Source organism: Ruditapes philippinarum, unplaced genomic scaffold (genome assembly GCF_026571515.1).
Source record: "Ruditapes philippinarum isolate M1 unplaced genomic scaffold, ASM2657151v2 ctg15826_1_1_1_1, whole genome shotgun sequence".
Taxonomy (NCBI): domain Eukaryota; kingdom Metazoa; phylum Mollusca; class Bivalvia; order Venerida; family Veneridae; genus Ruditapes; species Ruditapes philippinarum.
This window is the reverse complement of record NW_026858802.1, coordinates 1-26073: the sequence shown is the minus strand read 5'-3', so window position 1 is coordinate 26073 and position 26073 is coordinate 1. Positions and strand designations below refer to the sequence as shown.

Below are 26073 nucleotides of genomic sequence, written 5' to 3'. Positions count from 1 at the left end.
TTAATAGATGAAACAAAAAATATTTTTTATGTATAATGAAGCTTTTTTTATAAAGAAAGAAGTGATTTTGTTTAGCAAAATGGGTAAAAGAATTTGCACTTTACTCTCTCAAAATATATTCAAATGACCTAAGAAAATAAATACTCACACTGTACGTACTTCTGGTCAAACTACATATGTGCAGATTCATTTGAGGTTAAGGGCAGGGGGGGGGGAGGTAAGGTGGGGGTTGAGGCGGAAAAGACAGTTGTATGGAATTCTAGCTTGTCCCATGCCTGCATAATGTTCAATACGTCTAAAGGTTTACTATTTGTTCCAATGTGGCTATATCTACAGGTTTGACTGTAGACTATCAAGCAAATTACCAATATTCTGTGATCTGAATGACCTTATCAAGTACATCAACTTAATCATTCAGAACAAAATCCTTCTAACTGCTAAGTACATTTCATATGTCTCTAGACCTCTGCAAGACACCATTTTCTGAAACAAATTGTCCATTACATTAGTAGTGTAACAAGTTGAACAAATTCTGAGAGGGCCGCTTGATTGGAAAATATCAACAAATGTAATCAAATCTCCAACCATCCTCCCAACAATCAAATCACACTCTTTAACCCTTCCTATAACATCAATATAAAGATCTTTTGCTGGCCTGACTTCTCTTCCCTGGAAAATTTCAGTGTTTGATATTTCTATGATAATCGCTCCATTAGATATAAATATTTGCACGAAAAGCTCCATTTAACATACTGAACTTGTTTGATTGAAAAAGGAAATAGTCTGGGGTTTTTTTCTTCTGAAATACGTGCATTCTTTGGTGTTCCTGTTTTTTTATCAAAAACATAATATTTTTGAAAAGAAAAAAAAATTTGAATTAGATGATGTAAATATTTTGCAAGCTTTTTACTAGAACAGTATTTTTTGTAAGTTTTTTTTCTTCTCGTATCTACAATAAAAACAGATGTCTTGAGGTGGTATTTACATCTTAAATTATCATTCACAATTTAATCACATCTTAGCTTTAAAATAAAATAAAATGTAAAATTTGTGTAATGCATTACATATGAAAAACTGTATGTAAAAAAATAACGAGGAATGGCCAAACTGCTTAAAATCAACATTTCAGACAAGAGGTTATTATGAATCAGGAAATGGTTGAACTTAATTGAATAACTTGACTGTTTCTCCCCCCAACCTTAAATACCCTCCCACATTTCCATTTGGGACTTTGCTAAATGCATGCTTGAGCTTATATTTTAACGAAAGTGCAACAATAAATGGATAATTTATTAAATAAATGCATTTGTACTTAAACATAAGCTTGCTTAGGAGTGCATTTGATATACATTTAACAAGGGACCAAACTGTGGGAGCAAATGTCCATCTTAAAATTTCCACATGAGAGTGGGGGAGTGGGGGGGGGTGGGGGTGGGGAGCCTGGCAAATGTCCAGCGATTCACTTTTCAATTCTAGAGTGAAAGCCATAAATATCCTGAGGGAAATATTTCTGTTACTAAATATACCCAAATATCATTTTACTAAATATGCTCCTTTCTACTACTTTGTTCCAACTACTACAAATTAAACCTTCTAGCAAATAAGGATATATTTTCACACTGATGATAATGTTTGCTTAATATCTTCAAATTCATGTTATCTTAATCTAGCACATGTGGAGAAAATGTCAAACATAAAATTTAGATAATAATCTGCAGTTAAAATGATACATCAGTCACTGTAAATAGGATTAGTATAATGTTAATCATCACTTTATACCAACAACTGGTAGCTATGCTGTCAGTTAATCCTCACTTGATTCTAGGATACCAGTGTCTAATCCTCGAGCCCCTTCAAGTCCATGATCACATGTGCACACTTCAGATGTGACATTTAATTTTACAATGAGATGCACTGAAAAAAACCAAGGTAGTCTGACCTTACACATACTATACTGCAGGCAACTCACTTTAAATTTTAGGGCCTTAATACTAAAATCTGAACAGTTTTAAATTCAAAGGACAATTCAATGAAATAAATTTTGCAGAGAATGTGTTAAGTCCAAGTTCCATGTTATTTCTGTCAATTCAAGGTAGTTCTTTTTTAACACTTCACATGAGTCATGTTATTTACTGTCAATTAAGGTAGTTCTTCTAAACCAAAGACCACCCTTTCACACTTCAACTAGTGTATGCATTCTGATAATGCATTATCTGGTGTCCATATTCGATGGTTGATGAAAAATATAATGATGTTATTAAAAGTATTCAACCTCTAGGTGTATAAGGTGTCCATACCAAAATATAAATTTTTATAGTAGAATTTCCATTTGTGACAAACTCTTTAACCACTTACTGAATAACAAAAAAATTAACCAAGTTAAAGTTTTTGTCTTTATCTCAATAAAAGAACAAGTAAAAAAAAATCTAATACCTTAGCTATTTGCGGCAATAATTGTAAAATATATTTCCCCTCAAGCAATTAAAATTTTTAATTGTTTCACTAAGAATATATCAGAATGTTTACAATATAACCTTTCTTTTTAATTGTATTGTAATTAAATAGTGACAACTTTATTTTTATTTCAAGTCAGTCAACTTCACAATTCAGTTAATATTTAGAAATTTTCCCTAAAACTAATGAATGGTTTTGTCCTTACTAGCTATGAAAACGGTTAAGAAAAAATTACATTCCATTTTTTTTCAATTAAATGCTTTAAAAAGAAAGGTCAGTGTTCATTTATATTTACAATGTATTTCTCATTTCCTGTAATAGGGCTAACATCATCATGATGGGGTAACCTCTATTTAAAGTGATACTATATAGACAGTGTGATGACATATAAAACCATAACATATCACCTCAGCTTTCTATCACGCTCTAACAATAAAAACATTTCTTGTTTATTTTTCATTAAAATATTTGTGGTGACAACTACATTTTCTGCTTCATTTCCTACCAGAAAATAACAAAAAATTTCAACTCTTTACAGTAACAGTTAACACCAGGTCAACAGAAGAAATTTATGAATTTATGAGAAATTACAGACTGAACAATCTTGTATTTAATATCTAAATATTTAACAAGTTCCACCTCATTTCATATGCATATATTATCTTACCTGTAGCTCATGAATATTAATGAGTTGTCCAGGTGCAGCCTCCACAGCAATTGACTGTTACTATTTATAGCTACAGAGCATCTCATGCTGGGCGAGTTTCAGTAGTAAACTGGAGTGTGAATGAATTGGACCAATTTACTACAGATCTCCCAGGAAAGGCAATCTGTTACTTATGCAAGAATGAGAGTATAGCTGAAAGTTGTAAAATATTAGCAGAGTTATAAAGCAGGCAGTTTAATCTTCTACAACTCATATCTGTCAGGCAAAGTAAAAAGTTGTAATTGGAAATATGAATAATTAAAAAAAACAAGAGATTATTGGGAAAAAATAGTGGAAATATTACTGTTATAACAAGCAAAGATAAGTTACTTCAGAACTTATAACTATTTATGTTCAGGGATATTTTATTGTCCAGTTCAGTTCATAAGGATATGGAAGATTTATGGAAAATATCAAGATTTATTTGATTTGACATAATCATTGTACAGTGAAGTTTTTATTGGAGATTATTTTTCATAAACAGTGTTAGCTGAATGACTAGAAGTGACTATAGTGAAAATAATGGGAGTTTAATATTCTCCAATTCTAGATGGACTTAATTTGCAATACAAAAAATATGGATGCTTACTTGTTTTTCTTCACAAAAACTTTGCTGTTTTTGGTTGCTGTGGTTACAGGTAAGTAGATGAGTTTTGTTGTCAAATCTGTAATTAAAAAAAACAAAAAACAAATAAAATGTTACTTGAAATCTAATCATTGATGTTACCTTGACAGAAATTATCATACAGTACTTGATTTATTGAATATTAACATGAATCAGAATAATAAAAATGTTGTACAGGTAAACTGTACCCCTGTCCTGTTACTGTAGTCCCATTGTTGGAAAATGCAGATGTTTTTTGTTTTTTTTTTACTGTTTAACATTTCTGTCAGAAAAATGTGTATTATTATCAATGTAGAAAAAAGCTTTAAATCAGCAGTATATGTCTAAAATTAATGTTTTGGACTGCTGAACGTTACAGGCGAATATTTTAAGTGGATTGGTCTACTATTGGTGCAATTTCAAATATATATACATTATATATATACAAACTGAATACAGGATGTGTCATTTGGATATTCTTATATATAAAAAAATTTTTTGAAAAAAACCCCCAAAAAAACAAACAAAAACAAACAAACAAAAACAAACAAAAATCCCTATGATACAATTCTAAGTGATTTGAAGTATGAACACTTAAATGATGTATAATAATAATAATAATAATCATTTTTTGTAGAACAATTATCTGCTATATATAGAAATGTCATAACAGATCATATGTCTTGCACATAATCAACAACATTCATATACAACAATACTGTGGTTTGTTATCACGTGTGGTACTTGTAACTATCAACATATAATTTTTATGCTATAAAAGACGTTATTACTTTTGATATATAATTTTTATGGTATTAAAGACGTTCCATTACGGACCTATTCACTTTAAAGGCACATAAGGGGCCGAAAACAGATTAACTATCAAATAGTCGAAAACTGAATACAGCTTTAATTATAATATAATTTATCACTAAACAAAAAGTTAAAACTTATGATTTTAAATTTATTGTATTAGGCAAGATTGCTTTAATGTAATTAAACATCACTGCAACATACTCTTTATCAAATATACAAGTCTCTGAATGTATTACAGTTTATTCATATATAATTTACAATTTGTTGAACAGTTAATATATAATATATTGTGCAATGATTGATCAGATAATTAAGAGTTTAAATCAGCATTTCTTTATATAGAGCTGAGAGTGTATCTCACCAAATTAACCAAGGGGAGTTTTCATAGATGCTGGAGGAGGTATCATCTTTCTATAATGTAGTGTGTAACAAAGCAATTAAATTATTGTATAGTATATTAAGTGCCTTGTTAATTGCCAATTATAGCAGAAAGTTTGGTCTACACCTAACTAAGAGGTGATGTATGTAATGTAACATTTTAAACTGGGATATCTAAACTGTTTATCTCCTGTCGACAGGCAAACCATTAATTGACTTGAAATATAAGTCTACCTAACAGGTGTTTCTTAATTGTACTACAGGAAGGTTGTGGTTTTCTGGTCTGTGGAGGGTAACATATAATGTCAGAAAGTTTAGCAAATAATTGAAAGATTAAAATCTGTGTGAAATAAGCTGTTGCAAATAATTCTATCAGTGGGCACAGCATTCCCCCCATCATTCTCTTTGAGTGCCTCAGTATATACAACAGAATAAATGCAGTATGAAAGTTCTCTTACTTTAGAGAAATAAACAAAATGACAAATAAAAACAGTAATTTTATGATTTGATATGATTTTGTAAGCTGGGATATATTTACAATATCTACATCATGTGACATGACTTATTACATTGAAGTCTAGACAATAACCCTGCCAATATAAGCAATAACGTAATTAAAGATCTATCAGGCAGACAATAACTTACTAACAAGTGCAATATGTGTAGTGTGTAATGTAGAAGAGAATAATAATATAATATTGTATCAAATTCTTCTTACTCCTACCAATATTTTTCATAACACCATGTACATGTAATTAACCCAAGCAAAAACAGACATACTGTTGGTATAGAGCACAATTATATTTGTAAGTACCGTTAGCACAATTTCATATTAGTAGGGTAGAAGATTTTATGAGGACCAAATTAGAAGTTCAGCTCATTGATTGAGCGGGTGCACATTATTCTGAGTCCCGGTTCAAGTCCTGGTCTGGCTGCACATTTTTCTCACTCTGTGACATCTACATTCCTTAAAAGTAAATGCACCATTTCAAACTGGATGCAGGCTGGAAATCTATTACACAAATTAAACAGGTAAAGAGTTATTTGTACCGGACAACTAAGTCCTAAGTCGACCTTTAGCTAAAAGAATGTTGGCAGTCTGAAATTTTCTTTGATTCAGTATACACAAAATATTTTCATTGTCATGAATATTTGCTCAAGTGTTGTGATTATTTATTATTTAGCTTGGAGCTGATGATTGCAATCTTTTACATACATGTTACAGAAAATGATAAGAAAACAGTTAACGATAAGCCCATTGCAAACAATCAAGAACGAACAAATGTAGTAACATGTGGGAGTTGTATTTATGCTCATTTGATTGAGCAACATATGTTCAGTGATACTGGGTTTATATCTTTAACATCTTTTATATACCATACTCAAGTTAATTTCTCTATAAAATTATTATCTTATATCTGTACTTCTACTCTACAACTTTTCCTCTAGAAGAGAAATTCATTGAGATCATGTCTTCTGAATAAAAAAAAATTGAATTTGATTAAGCCATGATTATGACCTTTGACCTGCAAATGTGACCTTGACCTTAGAATTATCATGTATATGTCATTTGAAAGTAATTGAGAAACATAAATATATATGAATGTAGGAAGTTTTGACATAAAACAATAGACTAAAACAGGCCATGTACAGAAAATTGTTGTCTATGTAGACTATGTCAAGGTCATTGCAAACTGAGCTTACAGAAATTATTAATTTTAAGGAGATTAGTTTATTGCATTACCAAATGCATGAATTGTATTATGGCACATTAGGAAAACAATATTATTTTAATCACAATATTTTACTACCCAGTGAGATTACATTATACAAATTAAATTAAATTATAGACTTTTTTCCAAACACCTTAAGGGAAATTACTATTTTAATTTAATAACTGAAAATGAAAAAGTTATATAAGTTACAAAAAGAAGAATATAATCAAGTTATTTATTAGTAAAGGAAAGGTTACATCTGGTCTGAGACAGTCTGTGGAGGGTAGAATATATTTCCAGGAGTTCAAATGTAAATTAGTGAGGAATCTTTCTACAAGTCTGGTCCATTACATTTTACAATAAGTTAATTACTAACTCCTGTGATACAGATACAGAGTAAATGGATTTGAAACGGTCCATAAGAAAGGCATTAGGTGACCTATATTATCTGAATGTAGTATTACAGTGGGAGGAATGTAATGCATTGAAGCAATTAGTCTTCTTCTGTAACTTGTGGAGCATTGTAACAAAGCCTGAATGCCTGCAGAAGTAGTAGAAAATCAAGAAGAAAGGAAGAATGATTAAATATTATAGCATATAATTAACTAAAATAGTATTTAATTAAAAGAATATCTGAACAAATGCATTAAGTGATTAAACCAGCTTCATCATAAACCATAGTGCAGGAAAGATGAATAATTGAGGAAATATTGATAGTAAGAACAAATTTTTTTACAAAAAATGGTATCAATTAATTATCCTAAAATCTGAGATTATATGTATACAAATTAAATTTAGCTCGAAAATTTTGTAAATGTTTTACCTGATAGGTTAATTAGAACCGAAACCAGTAGATTATTAAATTACTTAATCTGCACTATAGTGTTGACGTGTTGTATTTCTTCAATTCTATCTTAAATTAATTTTAATTTGATTGTGATGAAAGCTGTAAACTTATTGAAACACTCTGAGAACCGTTCCTCAGGGAACAACAAGTAATTAGCAATGTGAGTAAAGTTTCTTGCTCCAGGAAACAACGGCTTGTCCCTGACAGGGTTTTGAACACACACGGCCAGTATTCGTTAGATTACTGGTCTGATGCATTGCCACTCAGCAATGTCGCCACTTTATTTCTTATTTGTGTTTAATGATGGCGAATACCATTTTCTAAGATATAATATTATTGTCTGTCGTTACTCAATGGACAGCACTATTTAATAAAGTAAAACTACATGATCATGTACATTAGTACCCGCAGCTGCAAGCAAGAGCATTTTGTTAAAGTTTTCATCACTTTGCTTTTCCTGGAAACATTTAGTTGCTTTAACTGGCAATTATAATGTGTTATGTATGTATATACTGGTATGAAAGCTGAAATAGTTAATTGAATTCCAAGTTGTAATATACTGGTAATTGGTTTATGCCACATAATTACTGTAAATGTCACCAGCACTTGAATAGTATTTATCAATTTATATACAAGAAGAATTATTTCTCTGAGAAATAAACTTATAATATTGCTGGTGAAAATTATTATAACTTCTATTAGCTGCCTAATAATATTTGTCCCAAATATTGTGATTTACAAATACCTACAAAGTTACACATTAAAAAGAACTTCTGCCCAGTACAGGTAAATTACCTTTAAGTGACCTTGACATTTTATGTTATGTATGGTAATAATAACTTGACATTGCTCGTCAACACGTGGTGTCTTAATTTCAGTATTTCATATATCTCAGAATTACCCCCAAGTCTTCAGCAGTAAGCTTGAAATCAATTAAGGCAGAGAAAGGGACATAACTGTATCAAATCAAAATCAGAGTTATCTTCTCATACCAGATATTACAAGGATACCAGATATTACAAGGATGCCCCAAGAAAGACCCATAAAGTGTAACTTTTTGTCTTGAAAATAATTTGAGATTGACAATGAATAGAAGAATTTAAAGAGAAGATAGGGGTCAATAAACACAAGCTGCACTTAAGTTAAATTGACTGTGACCAACAGTTTCATATATCACTTCTGAAACTCAGTTTTAGATTTATCATGTGCTTTAAAATACAAGATCTGAAAAGAAAATAACTGAATATTTTAAATTCATTATGATCTATGGTCATTGCAAATAATTAAATTCAATTTTATTTCTGTAACAACCAAAGAATGGTTTTACTACAAATTCAAAGAGCAATGAAATAACTTTTTGGAGCAATTAAAGAACCAATTAAGCAAGCTGACAGCTACCTGGCTTACAGGCATATGTTAAAATATTAAACAAGACTTTTCATTGTCATTGAAGCATACTCTGTTTTAACACCATCTGTTTCACATGTAAATCAATATTTGTATTAAATATCTCTCAGGGAAACTGAACAGATATAAAATAGTGGCTTTTATGAGACTTTACTGAATTTTATTGTCATTTAAAAAAATCAATTATTTAAATAAGAACATTTTTTTTCTTCCACGAAAAAAAAAATAATTAGTTATATAGTTCATAATAATTATAGTAGAGGTCAGATAGAAGTTCAGGAAGTGCTGTCAGGCTCTTTTGGCCAACTAAATGGTTAATGTAACTAAATTTGAACTATTTACTCCTTCAAAAGGCTTCATGCCTAAAAAACTGAAAAATGCAAATATTTGTTCATGCCAGACTGCTTTGATCCTAGTTTACAGAATTGATGTAAATGTTTTATTGAAAGTTAGTTAGTTTACTATGAAAAATACTTATACAATCAATGTATTTGAATTTGAACAACTCATGATGTATTAGTCACTTAAGTGTATGTAGTATTTGATCATATAAATAACATGCACTTCATAACCTTTGTACTAGTATTAAATCCAACAATATTTTATAATGTGAGGCAAAAAGTATGACAATATGTTTATGATCATAAAATTTATGATCATCATTAATGTAACAGTTTAAATGTTTTAAGTTTATTTGATCTGTGTATTTACATTTTTGATCATGCATGTACAGGTTTAAATTTTATCATGAAAAAATAAAAATTTCATAAAGATACATATAAATGCATGAAATAACAAAGGATTCAGAATTACTCATTCTATAAAGGAACTAAGTATCTTCCAGACGGGGCTCAAACCAATGACCATTCCAACTCATAGAGGTCACTGTATCTTTCAATCCCACCAGTGCAGACCAAGATCATGGTCTGCATTAATTTGTTAACTATTCAGTCAGCTTATAGTACTCATTTTGAAGTTTTCGCTAAAAAAATGATTAATAGTTTTGTCAATATTAACAGATTAAAACAGAATTACTGTAACTTAAATGATTCACAATGGTATTCTAAGTTATTCAAGCTGTCACAAGACTGTTTCCAACATAAACAGCAACTGACAGCTTTTTTTTCTCAAAAGATCCTTGACCTTCTGTTACCGTTGGTAACCACACCTTGTAACACCTCAGATTGTAATCTCTGCTTATCTGCCATATTTTGTGGTATAGTTCATGACCTGTTTATTACTTCTCCAATGAACACTGCAATAAAACCCTTGATACATCTTAGCTTTTATTTCTACCTTTGGCTTCTGTTATTTCAAACTTTATTATTTATTGGAGATTTTTATATTTTATTTGTGATTTTTATACTTTATTTGTGGTATCAACTTGTTTGATACATAAGAGACTTCCATTATCTTTATGTGAAATCATTAGTATCAGGGCCAATGGTGAATTGCAAAAATCACATTGATCAATCAACAATATATTTATGTTACTAATATAATTCTTGTGATAAGGTAGGTTACAAAAAACCCATTAAATTTATGTGAACATAAACTGTTAATGATGATTTCAAAGTAGATGTGGTAAGGGGAAGATTGTATTATGGAAGTCTGTCAAAAATATATAAGAAATAATGTAATAAAAGAAATTTTTTTCTGATGGAAAACATATTGAAACTGAAGTGCAGTGATTAAATTGCAATTATTTATCAATTAAAATTTTACAATGACTGTTCTTCAATAATGCATATTGGAATATAACTCTTCAATGATGAAACAATAAAATGTTGATTACTGAAGGAAGAATGAACACAGGAAATGGTATTTTAAATGCATGCTTAATTATAAGTATTAATCAACTTTAAGATTGGTAATATACAGAATCAGATAAATATTTTTTAATCTGTACTTCTAACGGACACTCTTTTTGTACAGACTCTAATGAGTTTAACTTTGTGAATTGTACAAGATCTGCCCCTGCTGAAAATATTTTAATTTTTTTTTTAAATGTACGCTGGTAGTTAAATAGTTCAGTAAAGTAATATACTATCTGTATATACTATCATCCCCTCAAAAAATCCCATTTAAAACCCAGTATCAAATGATGGGTTAAAACCTTTTTTTGTCCAAAAAAAATGCTGTTTCAACAAATGAAAAGGGACACTGTTTGTATGTCAGCATGGCCATGAGGCTGATATGATGTCTTGTGATAACAAGGGACCACAGTGACATAATCTTAGTTCATGATGAAATTTAATATGTAATGCAAACATCACTTTACCTTTATCATGCAAATTCAACTTCCACTTTAAAAGAGATGAAATACTAAAAATTGTCAACAAAGGAATGAAAACTGAGTGAATGAAAAACCAATAATTATATCACTCAAGTTCACAATGATCCTAGCCGATTCTAATCAACAACACCTTGAATTCAGCATTCAGCTGTAAAAATAAATTAAACATAAAAAATCAACCTAAATGATGTAAAACTTCAATTCTAATTAATGCGAAAAAAAATTAATGAAAAACTGCCCTTAACAATGAGAGAAAAATATTTTTTTATGGATCAATACAGCCTGGCCGACAGCTTTGTAATGAAAATGAACAGTGTGTTATGATGTAATATTTGTTTTAGCAAATTTTTTTATGAGAAATTTGAGATTAAATATTGATTCATTTGCACAACAAAATCTTTGAAAACTGACCTACCACACTACAAAACAACAAGAACCGGTTGAACCGGGTGATGCTCCCCGAGAAGGTTCTGGACACAGGAAAGTATAAAAAAAATGAACAAAGGGCAATAACTCCAAAATTACACCAGGCTTTGTTTAGGTTCTTGAAGCGTTGCAGTTCTATCCAATTATATCTAGCTACCTACAAAGTTTCATGTTGATATCTCTAATAGTTTTAAAGTAATGTCCAGGACAAAAGTCAAAAAGTAAAAATAAACAAAGGGCAATTACTTCAAAATAAGGCAAGGCAGAGTAATGATTCTTAAGCACTGCACTTCCACCCAATGAGACCTATCTATCTACAAAGTTTCATGTTGATATCTCTTATAATTTTAGAATAATGTCCCAGACAAAGTTCAAAGTGTCAAAATGAAACAAAGGGCAATAACTACAAAAGAAGGCAAGACAGTGTTACAGTTCTTGTGCACTGCAAACTTACTCAATGAGATCTATCTACCTACAAAGTTTCATGTTGATATCTCTTATACATTAAGAAATATGTCCCGGACAAAGTTCAAAGTGTAAAAAATAAACAAAGGGGGATAATTCAAAAATTAGGCAAGGCAGAGTTAAGGTTCTTGTTCACTGCACACCTACTCAATGAGATCTATATACCTACAAAGTTTCATGTTGATACCTCTTATACTTTTAGAGTTATGTCCCGGACAAAGTTCAAAGTGTAAAATAAACAAAGGGGGATAATTCAAAAATTAGACAAGGCAGAGTTACGGTTCTTGTGCACTGCATACCTACTCAATGAGAACTATCTACCTACAAAGTTTCATGTTGATACCTCTTATACTTTTAGAGTTATGTCCCGGACAAATTTCAAAGTGTAAAATAAACAAAGGGGATAATTAAAAAATTAGGCAAGGCAGAGTTACAGTTCTTGTGCACTGCACACCTACTCAATGAGATCTATCTACCTACAAAGTTTAGTGTTGATACCTCTTATACTTTTAGAGTTATGTCCTGGACAAAGTTCAAAGTGTAAAATAAACAAAGGGGGATAATTCAAAAATTAGGCAAGGCAGAGTTACGGTTCTTGTGCACTGCACTTCTACTCAATGAGATCTATCTACCTACAAAGTTTCATGTTGATACCTCTTATACTTTTAGAGTTATGCCCCGGACAAATTTCAAAGTGTAAAATAAACAAAGGGGGGTAATTCAAAAATTAGGCAAGGCAGAGTTACGGTTCTTGTGCACTGCACACCTACTCAATGAGATCTATCTACCTACAAAGTTTCATGTTGATACCTCTTATTCTTTTAGAGTTATGTCCCGGACAAAGTTCAAAGTGTAAAATAAACAAAGGGGGATAATTCAAAAATTAGGCAAGGCAGAGTTACGGTTCTTGTGCACTGCACTTCTACTCAATGAGATCTATCCACCTACAAAGTTTCATGTTGATACCTCTTATACTTTTAGAGTTATGTCCCGGACAAAGTTCAAAGTGTAAAAATAAACAAAGGGGAATAATTCAAAAATTAGGCAAGTCAGAGTTACGGTTCTTGTGCACTGCACACCTACTCAATGAGATCTATCTACCTACAAAGTTTCATGTTGATACCTCTTGTTGTTTCAAAATTATGTCCCGGACAAGAAAAGGGGACGGACGGACGGACGGACGGACGGACGGACGGACGGACGGCCGGACGGACGGACGGACAAGGCGGCGACTATATGCTCCCCCGAAATTTTTTCGGGGAGCATAAAAATGGGTTATCAATATTTCTAACAGCTTGTCATGGCTAAGGGAGATTATGGGAACAGCCAAGTTTATAAAAAAAAGGGCCAGTAAAAGCCGGGGTAAAAGCCTCACTGCACAAAGACAAAGAAGCTTATGAATTCTGTCTGAAAGTGAGAATACAGGCAGGAAATGAATCTTTCCCTCACACAACAGGTGACAAATATTCATTGGGGTGACAAATCACAGTTAACTAATTATCCCAGATATATTTTATGATCTGGTAAAACATGTCTAATGGTCCTGTATAAAGTGTTAGCTGCTTGTTTTAATAGTTTATGAATCTCATGAGATTTAAGTTTCAAATTTGTTTTCAGTTATTATATTTTTTTCATAACACACACTTTTCCCATTATCCACTGAATACTTTAGTTTAATGGACTTATAATTTTGGATATTCAACCTTAGTGGTAAAGGTGACATGTCCTGCCAGATGTTAAAATCTCCTCTAAATGAGCCGCGTCACGACAAAACCAACATAATGGGTTTGCGACCAGCATGGATCCAGACCAGCCTGCGCATCCGCGCAGTCTGATCAGGATCCATGCTGTTCGCTATCAGTTTCTCTACTTGTTATAGAGTTTGTAAGCGAACAGCATGGATCCTGATCAGACTGCGCGGATGCGCAGGCTGGTCTGGATCCATGCTGGTCGCAAACCCATTATGTTGGTTTTGTCGTGACACGGCTCAAATGTCACTGCACTGCAACATACCACTGCTACATTGATGCTAAAACAAACTCATTACATAAATTCTGTACTTGCTCAACACACCCACACTTTTCTTGGATGGACGGGGACGGGCTTATATTTGACTGATGCACAAGTCAATCATTTCTTTTTTCTTATAGTTTTCTTCAAAATACAGGCAAATTGTTTGCTTGTGACCTGTTTTTAATGACAGATTTCAGTGATGTGATGTTAAACGACATTAATTGGTGTGCCTCCCCCGTATTTTACCCTTTGTGCCCTTGAAACTGCTTTTATTGAATATTGACCTACTAGGTGCCTTTCCGATGGTCCCGTGTTAACTAAATTTTGATGCGGGGCTGAATTTTGTGAACCCTTTTTTTGACACAAGTCACTCAGGTTTGGTACAGATAATGTTGCAGTATGTAATCTTCTACCAAACCAACTCTGAGCTTGTGATATAAGAGAGGTAATCTAATATTTTTCTTACCTTCGATCATATTACAAGGGGATGTGCTATGACATGCTATTTCTATAATAGTTAGTGAGTCATTAACTTAGTAAATATTTGCTCACTTTAAACACTGCAATAAATGAATTAAATAATCACCCACTTAAAGGAAAATGATCATATAACATTTGATCATTGAGCCGCATCACGACAAAACCAACGTAATGCGTTTGCGACCAGCATGGATCCAGACCAGCCTGCGCATCCGCGCAGTCTGATCAGGATCCATGCTATCCGCTTTTAGTTTCTCTACTTGTAATAGGGTTTGTAAGCGAACAGCATGGATCCTGATCAGACTGAGCGGATGCACAGGCTGGTCTGGATCCATGCTGGTCGCAATCGCATTACGTTGGTTTTGTTGTGACGCGGCTCAATTAATGAATTAATATTGTATGATATCAGAATTCCAATATTCAATAACTGGCAAAAACTTGAAATAAAAACAAATAATTGAAAGGTACAATTCAAACAATCAAGTTCCTGTGTGATCCAGATGATGGTAGTTTTTATATCAGGACAATCTTGAAATGAATAAAAGAAAATTAATGTGCTGATATTAAATTTTTTATCAATTATTGGTGTTTTTAAAAAAAATACACTTTAAACAGGCTGTCATAAAATTGGAAAATATTGAAAGAAAATGCAGTGGGGTCATTTAATGTCTTATTTAATTAAGAATATGTTTCAATCAGTTATTTTAGGGCTCTTTTTCTTTAAGGTGGCTTATTCATACGCAAAAATAATTATAATAATAATAATAATAATAATAAAGACTTTATTTAAAGAGGCAACATAGTTAGGCAAGCCCAGTCTTCCCTATGAGCCTCTATCAAAATGTACATATATACAGTTACAAACAGAAGATTTATATAAACAAAGAAAACTTAATGTATACAAGTTATACAACATAGAAAAGTAGAGTTATTGAAAAATGCAATAAGAAAATGAATATAAACATTTGAAAGTATGAAATTGTACATTTTATGAGACATACATGTATATATGTGATATTAAAACAATAGCTAGATTATTTGATGCCCACCAGAGAACCACCATTTAAGATAATTTTTGAATGTTTGTAAGTTGGAAGAATTTCTTATGTTTAAAGGGAGGGAGTTCCAAAATTTTGAGCCTAAATATAATAGGAATTTTCTGCAGAATTCAATTCTTGGTTTGGGGACTAAACGTTGTCTTTGTTCATATGTTCTTAATGATTTATTTTCTGTATTTGTAAAAAGATTTTGCATATAATCAGGGAGAAGATTGTTTAGGGACTTGTATACTAAAATGGCCTTTTTATAATTCACTCTATCAGAGAATTTCATCCAGTTCAATTCAGAAAATAACTCATCAGTAGGTGCATCAAAATCTTTATCAAGTATTATTCTTGCTGCACGTTTTTGAAATTTATACATGTCGTTTAAGAGTTCCTTACTGCAATTACCCCAAATAGTGCAACAATAGTCTAAATGAGGAAGAATGTATGCATTAAAGAACATTTTCCTAACTTGGAAATATGAAGTTACAATTGAGGGAAAACATTATACTTTTCAAAGGAACATTAGTAAATGGCCCTCAATTTTCACTATATAACATGCTGAAAATGAGTGATTATAACATTGCAACCAGTATAGAACGTACAGACTGTGCTGTGCAGTCTGACCTGAGGCTCTATTTTAACTGTTAATAGCCCAAATTTTGTATTTCAATATATGAAATCATTAAAATTTTATTCTAAAGAGTTAAAAACAAACAAAAATCTAACAGGATTTGTTTTATTTAACAAAATATAAGAATATAATAATTTAATTAGTTGAAAATCAGATTTAAGTTTTCGTCCCATAAATACCAAAGTAACTTTAACCTGTTACTGTTATGACAGAATATCAGACTCTCAAAAATAAATCGATAAAGTTGAGCAAATATTTAGTCAATTACCAAGCCATACATTGTTATAATGGATTTCTTTATTTTTTTCAAGTACCTCCATCTTCTCTAAATGCTACATTTTAAATATAAACTAGATTTTTTTTCAAACAAAAGTCCTTCATAAATTACTCAAACGTGAGTGCAAATATTGAGTCACTTCTATATATTGACATTTTTTTTCGATAACCCTTTTTACCTAAAACTTGAACTTCCTTGAAAATCTTGAAAACCACTCAGTGCTTATATATAACCATTAAAACAAGTAAATATTCTTGAACAGAAGCCACACAATGACAAAATGAGTCACTATAAAACTCAGATTATCAAAATACTAAAATATTTTTAAAGGCCAAGGTGAATGTTTGTTTGTTTCATACCCAATGAAATAATTTCTGTTGCATCTTGTTTATTATGCTAGCAATAAATGTACACATTAAGTCTATAAAAAAGAAAAGACCCCCCCCCACCCCCACAGAAAAAGATTAAAACAAATTCAAGAAACATTGAACAGTAATTTGCCCTGTATTAACTTAAGGATTAATAGCCTTTTCCTGACACTACAATGTAACTTTATACATGTATAATATAGGAATTCAAAATATAAAACATCTAGATATAGTATAGAACAAATCTATTCCATTCTGTGAAAATTAACTTAGATTCAATATGAAGAGAAATCATACAAAAACTGGTACATTCTGGTGCAGGATAGTAGATTTCTCTTGATTTGCCTGGTAATGCATCCAAATATTTATATAAAAACAGGGACAACAGGGACAACTTATAGAAAGCATGAATTTTTAGCATTTTGCACAAAAGATCTCCTATTTCTTTATCATAACCATTCATCTAGGCCGAAAAACATATGGCCCTATACAACACATAGTTACACAAGTCTAGCCTAAGAAGCTAATGAGTTTGAAGTACCTTTATCGGCAACAATAAAGTTGTTAAAAAAAACCCACAGCATTCAATATTTACACAATTTACTCGGATTTCTGGCAGGCATATGTCTTCGAGGATTAACAAGTGCCTGAGCAAACCTCTATAAATACAAACCAAACATGCTGATAGTAAAAGAAAACATCTTCAACCTTTTGAACCTCATTCTGATAAAAACTTTCATCATTATCTCCGATCAGTGTTAATTGTTAATAAACAGACTGAAATATTAGATTATATTACCAATATTCAACAAAGGAATGAATCAGAATTGGCACAATGTGAACACAAGATGCCTGACTGTGACATGACTGATTGTAACTATTAACCAATTTTTCAGCTGGAATTATGGAACAATAATTGAAACAGTTAACAAAAAGTCAGATAATCTTCTAGATAAAGAGGAAGTGTAAACATTATGGGCTTGTTTATTGTAAAACTGATGTAACTTAAGTATTTAAGTCATTTTAATTATGACAGTGATGCATTAGGCCAGAAGACTTGCTGCAGGGTTTATAGTTATACTGGGGTATCTGGGTTGTAGGGATAGCACTTAAAATCAGCATAAGTGGGGTCTTTATTGCCCTGGAAATATATGAGTGATCTGCAGATAACACATGGTATGGTGTGAGTCATTTTGAAGTACTAATTACTATGATGTCATCATCTATCAAATTGGACAAGGCATGATATCATGATAATGTCACCAATTACTTTTAATTAAATTGAAAATAATTTGATTAAATAAAAAGTTAACAATGTCTGCATGAGTTTCCTTATTTAGTTGATTTTCACTTGAATGAAGGTCTTAATACTTATTTATAGTATTATTTTCATTTGTTCTGTACATTTTGTATCTTCATTTTTTGGCAGAAGTTGAAAGTGCACTGGGGAGAGAATCATTGTTTATGAGAACAAGAAAGATAAGAAAGGCACAAACGGGGCACCTGAGTAGTCTTAACTACCATTTCTTATGTTCACTGGATAGCTTCGTCACATGAAAAAATCCAGAGTCCTCTGTGGGATTCGAACCCACAGAAGTTAGGGACAAGTGGTTGAAGTCAACAACCATAACCACTTGGCCACCCACACCAAACCTAATTCAGTTTTGGTTTGCTATTATGCTGAAACTTATAATCCATTACCCAAGTTTAGAAATAACTTATGATACCTGGCTACCGCCTCTTGATTCTTTTAACCTTTTGAAATATTTATGATTTAAGCTCTTGACATCGCCTGGCACTAATGTTCCTGAAGATATTCCAAAATAAACAGTGTAGTCAGAACAGTGAACCAAAATGTAGGCAGAAATTGCCTCAGTAAACAAAAATGAACCTCAAGAAAAATAATTAGGGGTGGTACAAAATCTCCCAGTGGAAATTTATTTTGTTTCTCAATAAAATAAGAAACAATTATCTCCTTCCACTGATAGTCTAGAATAAACATATTGTCAAAATGGAATTCTCTAATCTTTGCTAGAAGATACTCAGAGTTCTTCTGCAACAAGGCTTATCTGCTACCATTCCATTGGAGATACTGTTCTCTACTGGAATAATTTATTGAACTTAATTTATTTTGCCTCAATTTAGTTACAAAATAAAATGTTTCAATTAACAGTCTCAAAAAGAATAATAATTTAGTGTTATACATAAGTCTGTAATGGAATCACTGGAACAATTTTTAAGCTGAGAACTTTTTTGTTTTGTATACCTAAATAAATTACATAATTATTTAGAGCTACATTAAAACAGTTGAATCCTTCTGAAATTCTTTTCAAAATTCAGTACATTTCAACATGCTAAGTTTGCAAGAAAATAACATAAACATTGCTTTATGCACCATAAAAATCTGTATGAAAACAATGATCAATAAGTTGCTGATGTTTTACAATAAATCTCAAAATTCACCAAAATAAATGAATTCATAAAGTTGAACTGATACTCCCTGTATGTTAGACATAATTCTGCCGGAAAACATAATTCTGCCGGAAAGTTTTGTATTTTCAGAAGATTTCCTGCAAGATATGAAAATGAAGCCAACAATAAAACAATGACTGAGAAATCCAGAATTTTTTTTTAAGATATCGAAAAACATATAGAAAAGTTTCAAAAGAAAGCCTGCTGATTGATCTGAATGCACTCTAGTTTTTGTCAAAGTTATCTAAACAGTATAAAAAATATTCTTGATTTTAGAAATGGAATGGAAGAAGTGTCATGTATTTTTTGTGATAACATATTAGTTATGTGAGACAACCTGATGAAGATGAGGAGTAGAAGATAAGGTCGAGTTCATTTCAGAGCTGTCAGATATCTCTGTGATATATATAACATCACTGCACTCTGATGTTCTGTAGTGTAATTAATTAAAGTATTAATTGTCTTTTTATCTATATGAACAGTTACTACAATAGAATAAACAATATAACCAATTAACTTCTATATTGTAACATTCAGTAATCTTGTATCTCCCTTTAGTGATGTCATTTCCATTGCTGTTGATAATTTCAATTGCTGTCCACATTTTTAAACATTTTTTTAATTAAATGATTTTTCTTTGGAGCATTACAATATTGTTCCCCGATGTATTTCATTTTATAATTAAGAAAAGAAACTCTTCTGTTAGTTATACATACAATGTTTAAAGATTGTATTGTGACCTCCATGTAGATCATAGCAGAAGGCATTGGGTACATTTGAAAAATCATTGTCCTTCACTAAGTTAGCTTGATAGTCAGTACAGAAGACACAAATATTAGGGGGTCATTGGCTGCATATGAACCTCAGATGTGTCTGCCTACACCATTCTAAACAATATATATTTTTCTCCATTTTCAAGCATTCACTACACAATTTCATGTGTAAACAAACAATTGTTTATGATACAACAATTCTAACATTAATGTATACAGTATTGAGTATTATATATTGCACATGCCTTACATATGGCTGTTTCGTAAATGAGAGGAAATAGAGGCATTTAGTATTTAGATTATGCTGGACTAGGTAAACCATGTAGGAACTTCAAGATCTTATCACCAGTAATTCTGATAAGTGGATCCCCTGCTGAACTTGTGGTCTGGTGGTCTATAGATAAATAGATTGCTGAATACACAAAAAATACATCTGTATATATGTATATATGAAAGCTATCTCCTGTAGATGACTAGATAATTGCAGTGTTAATTGGTCCGAGAGTGCCCCAAATCTGTCACAACTGTTTATGTTGAAGAACATTTTGCTTACTGCAAAGAATCTTTTTAAGGTTTGATATAATTTCATGCCTAAAAAGTATATATTTTATACAATTATGCAACATGTCAAGATATAATAAAATCTCCTAAAAAATTGGTCACATTTCTGAAAAGTCTTTACCATTTTGAAACAGTCCATTTGAATTTTTAGGGATATCACAAAAAGAAAAACCTGCAGGTAAGATTGTACAAACATTACTGGCCGAGTTTTAGGTTTAAGCAGAAGCTGCAGGGTAAAAATTAATGCAGCTGCAAGGTGCAACAGTTTTTTTATTCATTTATTTTTGTATTTTCTGATCGCAAGATCAGATAAATACATAGCTAACATCCACGGTCTAACACAATATTTCCCAACAGTCCTAACAACGCAATGTAGTTCTCACTCAAAACTGCTTAAAAACCAGCAATTTAAAAGAAAGAACAAGTTTTTGTTACAAGTGTCCAACAAATTACTACACATTCAAACTTTAAAAGTAGCGTTGGCTTATGGAATTGTCAATAAATGCACACTCACAAATTACGCGGATGAATATGATTTTAATCAATGAAAATGCTATTTTTAGCGATATCTATGACCGAATACTACACAAATAAATCTGACTGTCGAGTAGTTGAATATAGAGTTTCTACATGTTGGACTGTTTGGGCGAGAAGATTTTTGCTAAATTATTTACTTCAATTTTAAACAACAGGTTTACCCTGAACAAAATACCTCGAAATTACCCTAACCCAAAATGCAATGGAAATTATAAATTACGAATGACTTGATTTTATTCAACCACTGTTTTTATAAATTGTCCGTGGTGCAGGGGTAACGCGCTCGTTTCACGTGTGAGAGGTCTGGAGTTCAAATCCCAGTCGAGTCAACATTTTTTTAAATTCTTTTTTTAGTGTCTTTGTTGGAAATAGCCACGCTATGCAAGGATAAAGTGTGGCTATCATAAAAAATGAACATAAATGATTTTTTAGCAACGGATATACATGTATACAATCATTTATAATCCATATGTGTAAATGCATGATCAACACCACACTTGTTCCTTATTATGTTATCGCTATTAGCGAAGACCCCCTCTAAAGGTATCTGTTCACACTTAATAACTATATGACACTGGTTATATTACCATGTCGATCGAGTTGAGCAAAATTGTTTATTATACAATAGTTGTAATAAAAAATACAGATTTTATGAATATTGTTTTCTTTCTTTTTTTTGTGTTTTATGTGCTATTTTAATACTGAGTTTTTACGTTTACTAATATTTTAAGAATTCAATTGTCATATTGACCGACGATTATATTAAGTAAAAACTTAACTGGAAAAAGTCAGTAAATTATGGTTAAACTTTTAATATATAATATTGTTCATTCTTAAAACATATACATGTACATTTGTATTTTTCTTTATCATTTTTTAAATTATCAATCAATTGAATAATTCATAAAATCTAATTTGTAACTTTGAATAATTCCTCGGCATCTTTACTAAACACGAATAACAAATTAAATAAAATGTTTCAAAGTTGATAGTGTCATATTAATACCATAAAAATGTACCTTTTTTCTCAATTATTGTACATATTTATTGTTTTTATCTGATACAAACGTATCAGTGTTTTATCATGTTTTATGAAACATGTTATTGTTGTTGTTGGTTTTTTTTTTCGAATTGTATGTTTATGTATAATAATAATCAATAAATTTGAGAGTTGATCTGTGTTTATTAATTATTGTAACCAAACTAAGTGACAAACATTCATTTTGAAAAAACTTATATAACTGTAAATGTTTGTTCTGTTCTGTAACGATATCAAACATCTACTCGAAAACCGGGAGAGACGGACAATAAACGTGTGGTACTATTCGCCGGTCACTAGTAAATTCCGGCCAAAATAGACCAGGAGAGACCGGGAATTACCGATTTGAATACACCCCTCTATAAATAGATTTTCGGAATATATAGGTCACCAACTCACCATTCTATTCAGCTTTCGGATACATGAACCATAATAACCCACTGTGTACTACAAAATGATAAATAAAAATACCCCTAAGAGCGCGATTTATTGACGGAAAAGGTTATTTCATTTGAAAATGTTTGCATTGCGAAATTCTCCAGTTCGCTATTCATTGTATATATCGCGACATTTCATTTTTAATTTATAAAATGGTTTCCTGCGGGGAACGTTTTTAATGATATTAATATATTTCATTTAACTATTTTCAGTGGGTGGGGCGAGGATAAATAAACGTTTGTATCTGGATATATTTGACAGTAATCGATTAATATAGAAGAAGGTCTTTGGAAACTGGTGACCGTTGATGACCGGAGAAGATCGAACATAAAACAATTATTTCTTTTTTAAGAAAATAATTAAATAGGCCTACCATTTTATGAATAATTCCGAGCAAAAAAAAAAAAGTAAACACACAAGTATTTATGATGGCAGATGCCACTACGAATATTTTAATTTTGTAGATTTTCAGTATAAACAATTTATTGTTTGTAACATTTTGAGATACATATTAAAGAAACATTGATCATTTTCAAACAAATCATTCAAGTTTTCCCACCTTAAACGGTAACATAATTATAGAAAATTAAAAATATCACGTAATAGTTTTTTGTTCTTAATTAGGTGTCTAATTCCCTAGAGGATTATCTGTAACGTACCAGCCAACGGTATTTATCCAGGTTTCCGAAAAGGTCAATTAACCAATCATGTACGGTTTACAGATAACATGCTCCTCCATGTACCGAAAACAGGTCACGTGCTCCTCCATGCCTCAAAAGTTAAACGCGTACCAATACCCTGTGGTCTCCAGACCGCAGTCAAGCACCCTCATACTGGTCGGAATAAACGGCTTTTATTATGTCCGACTAAAAGGCTCGAGAAGTTGCTGTCGCCCTTTCAAATGCGCCGAGGACGCCAAAAATAAACTTATACAGGAAAACAAATACAGATATACAGTACGATTAAGATTGCAAAGATCAGAAAATACCACAGAGCTTGCAGCCCTTTGATTTTGCTAGCACTTGAATCATCCAATTATATGGTACCTGAGTATGCACATATCTCTTACAGACTGCAGACATTTATGTGATAATCTGATATAAGAATACACAAATATAACTGTAAATATCACTGGTATATAAACAGATGAGCTAGATAAATTGTAATATTAATTGGTCTGGTAATGCTGCACCCTTTCCTTTATCTTCTTGACTGAACTGATGAGGGCACTATAGGTATAACAGTTAATAAATCATTGATTTAATATTATTATTGAATATCAGATCTGAGGACTTTTGCCTGTATGTTAAAATCGAATCTAGCTTAGCTTATTCATTGCAATATTAAGCCAAGATTAGCATTAATAACAACTCATGCAAGTTGCGGCATGGCCAAGTGGTTAACATATCAGATTTGCAATGATGATCGCTAGCCACACAGGTTCAAATAACATCAGGGGCAAGTCGTTGTTTCCTTGAACAAGAAACTTTACACTCATTGCTCAGTACTGGCTGGTTCCAGGAACGGATTCGAAAGTGTGTCTATAAGCTAGTATCTTCCTACACAATCTAAAATAAATTCTGTATAAACCAACTCATGCAAGTTTGTTTCAATAGTACTATTTTTTGCATGCTGCATGCATTTTGTAGATAAATATTCCTCAATGTTTGACATTTTATATTATAATACCATAACATCAAAAGACTGGTGTATATAATGTAAACATGCTATGTATAATACCACCATAATAATCATGCTGGGGGTATGTATGTTATTAATTAATTAAGCAGAGCTGTGTGAAGTGTGTTACCATGAGCCTCTACGATATTAATGTAAAGTAGAACAATATTTATGATAATTACTCCCTCATCTTACACAACGCTGATATTCTTGAGATCTGTTATTATACCATTGAATAGGCATATTTCTAAGTATTTTCATTAAATTGTATGTCTGGTGAAATTAGGCAAGAAACTTTTGATAACCAAAGCAAGGTATTATGGGATATTTCTCTGAAATAACAACAGTTACTGCAATAATCTTAAATTTTGATGAATTTTGTAAATAATTTATTGCCACATAATATCGTTGGCCAGATAATTATTTGATCAATTATTTTCAACATAATACAACAAACATGTATATATAATGACAGCAAAATGGTTCAGTCAAGAAATTTTATTTTTTGTCTTCTAAAATGATTGTTTCCTTGACAATTAATTCTATTACATACAAGGTACTATTATTTAATGCATATAATCAACAATACTCTGTTAAACATGACATTGTGTGCTACGATGTTTCCAATTTTGTTTTTACTTTCATAACAAAGTATAATGACTTGCACAAGCAAGCGTGACCTATTATTTAACATAATTTGACTTAAAATTAAAGTAAAAGTGACCTTGACATTGACACAAAGTTCTGGCATGGGATACAACATCATAATTTTTATCATACCCAGTTATGTCACAGTTCTGACAATCAACTGTACAACAAACTCTTGTATGTTATGTTGCAACAATTATGTTGTGACACTGGCTTAATTGACAAAAATGATTTTTCCATGAAAATATGTAAATAAATCATAATCTTTATAACAGTTAATTAAAATTTTTATAATTAACATGAGCCTTAACCACTTAAATGCCAGGAAACATGAAAAATTTTCCTCCTTAGTTTCAGAAATTTCATGTTAACATGTTGACATTATTGAGAATACAATCTTGATACTAATTAAGATAATCAACTTTAAAATGTCAACTTTTTCACAAGTCCAATTAGCAAAAACACATGAGGAGGAAAATACGATACATGTATATTTCCCTCCAGAATTCTGATGAAATTATGTAGTAATAAAAGATCCTCACTTTTTTACCAACAAAAAATGCTCTTCTTAGTGGAGATTAATAAATAATAAATGTAATATATTTTGTAGTTGATTTATCTAGTACTATAATATTTGAGAAAGAAAGAGCTGTCTAATAACTCATTTAGTGAGGCCAAGTATAGTTATATGTTGTTTTAATTAAGTATGATAAAAAGGTTCACAAACAAACACCATTTATCAATACATGTTTCACTTTATTAAGCTTCTTAAGTAACAAAGGGAATGATGTAAATGTACCGAACAGACATCTATGTTATGAGGCCATATTTGGCGCATAAAAGAAACATTATAAATGTATCTGTGGTTGTTGCAGAGAGGTGTTCCTTATGGAAGATTACTACTGTTGTAAAAAAATGTTTGTTTTACAGAGGGCCACTCAACAGAGGTTGTATTGTATTTCTAATGTACAAGATATAAATTTATTTTTTCTTTTT

The 26073-nt window shown here is 31.3% G+C and overlaps 1 long non-coding RNA gene across 1 annotated transcript; it reads right to left on the bottom strand.

The window, feature by feature from the left end:
* Positions 1-3105: 3105 nt before the first annotated feature.
* Positions 3106-19039, bottom strand: LOC132754316 (uncharacterized). The gene is made up of 3 exons (XR_009629067.1): positions 18657-19039; positions 3750-3825; positions 3106-3313 (listed from the first exon to the last, which is right to left on the bottom strand). It is a non-coding gene; the product is annotated as an uncharacterized LOC132754316 (long non-coding RNA).
* Positions 19040-26073: the final 7034 nt, after the last annotated feature.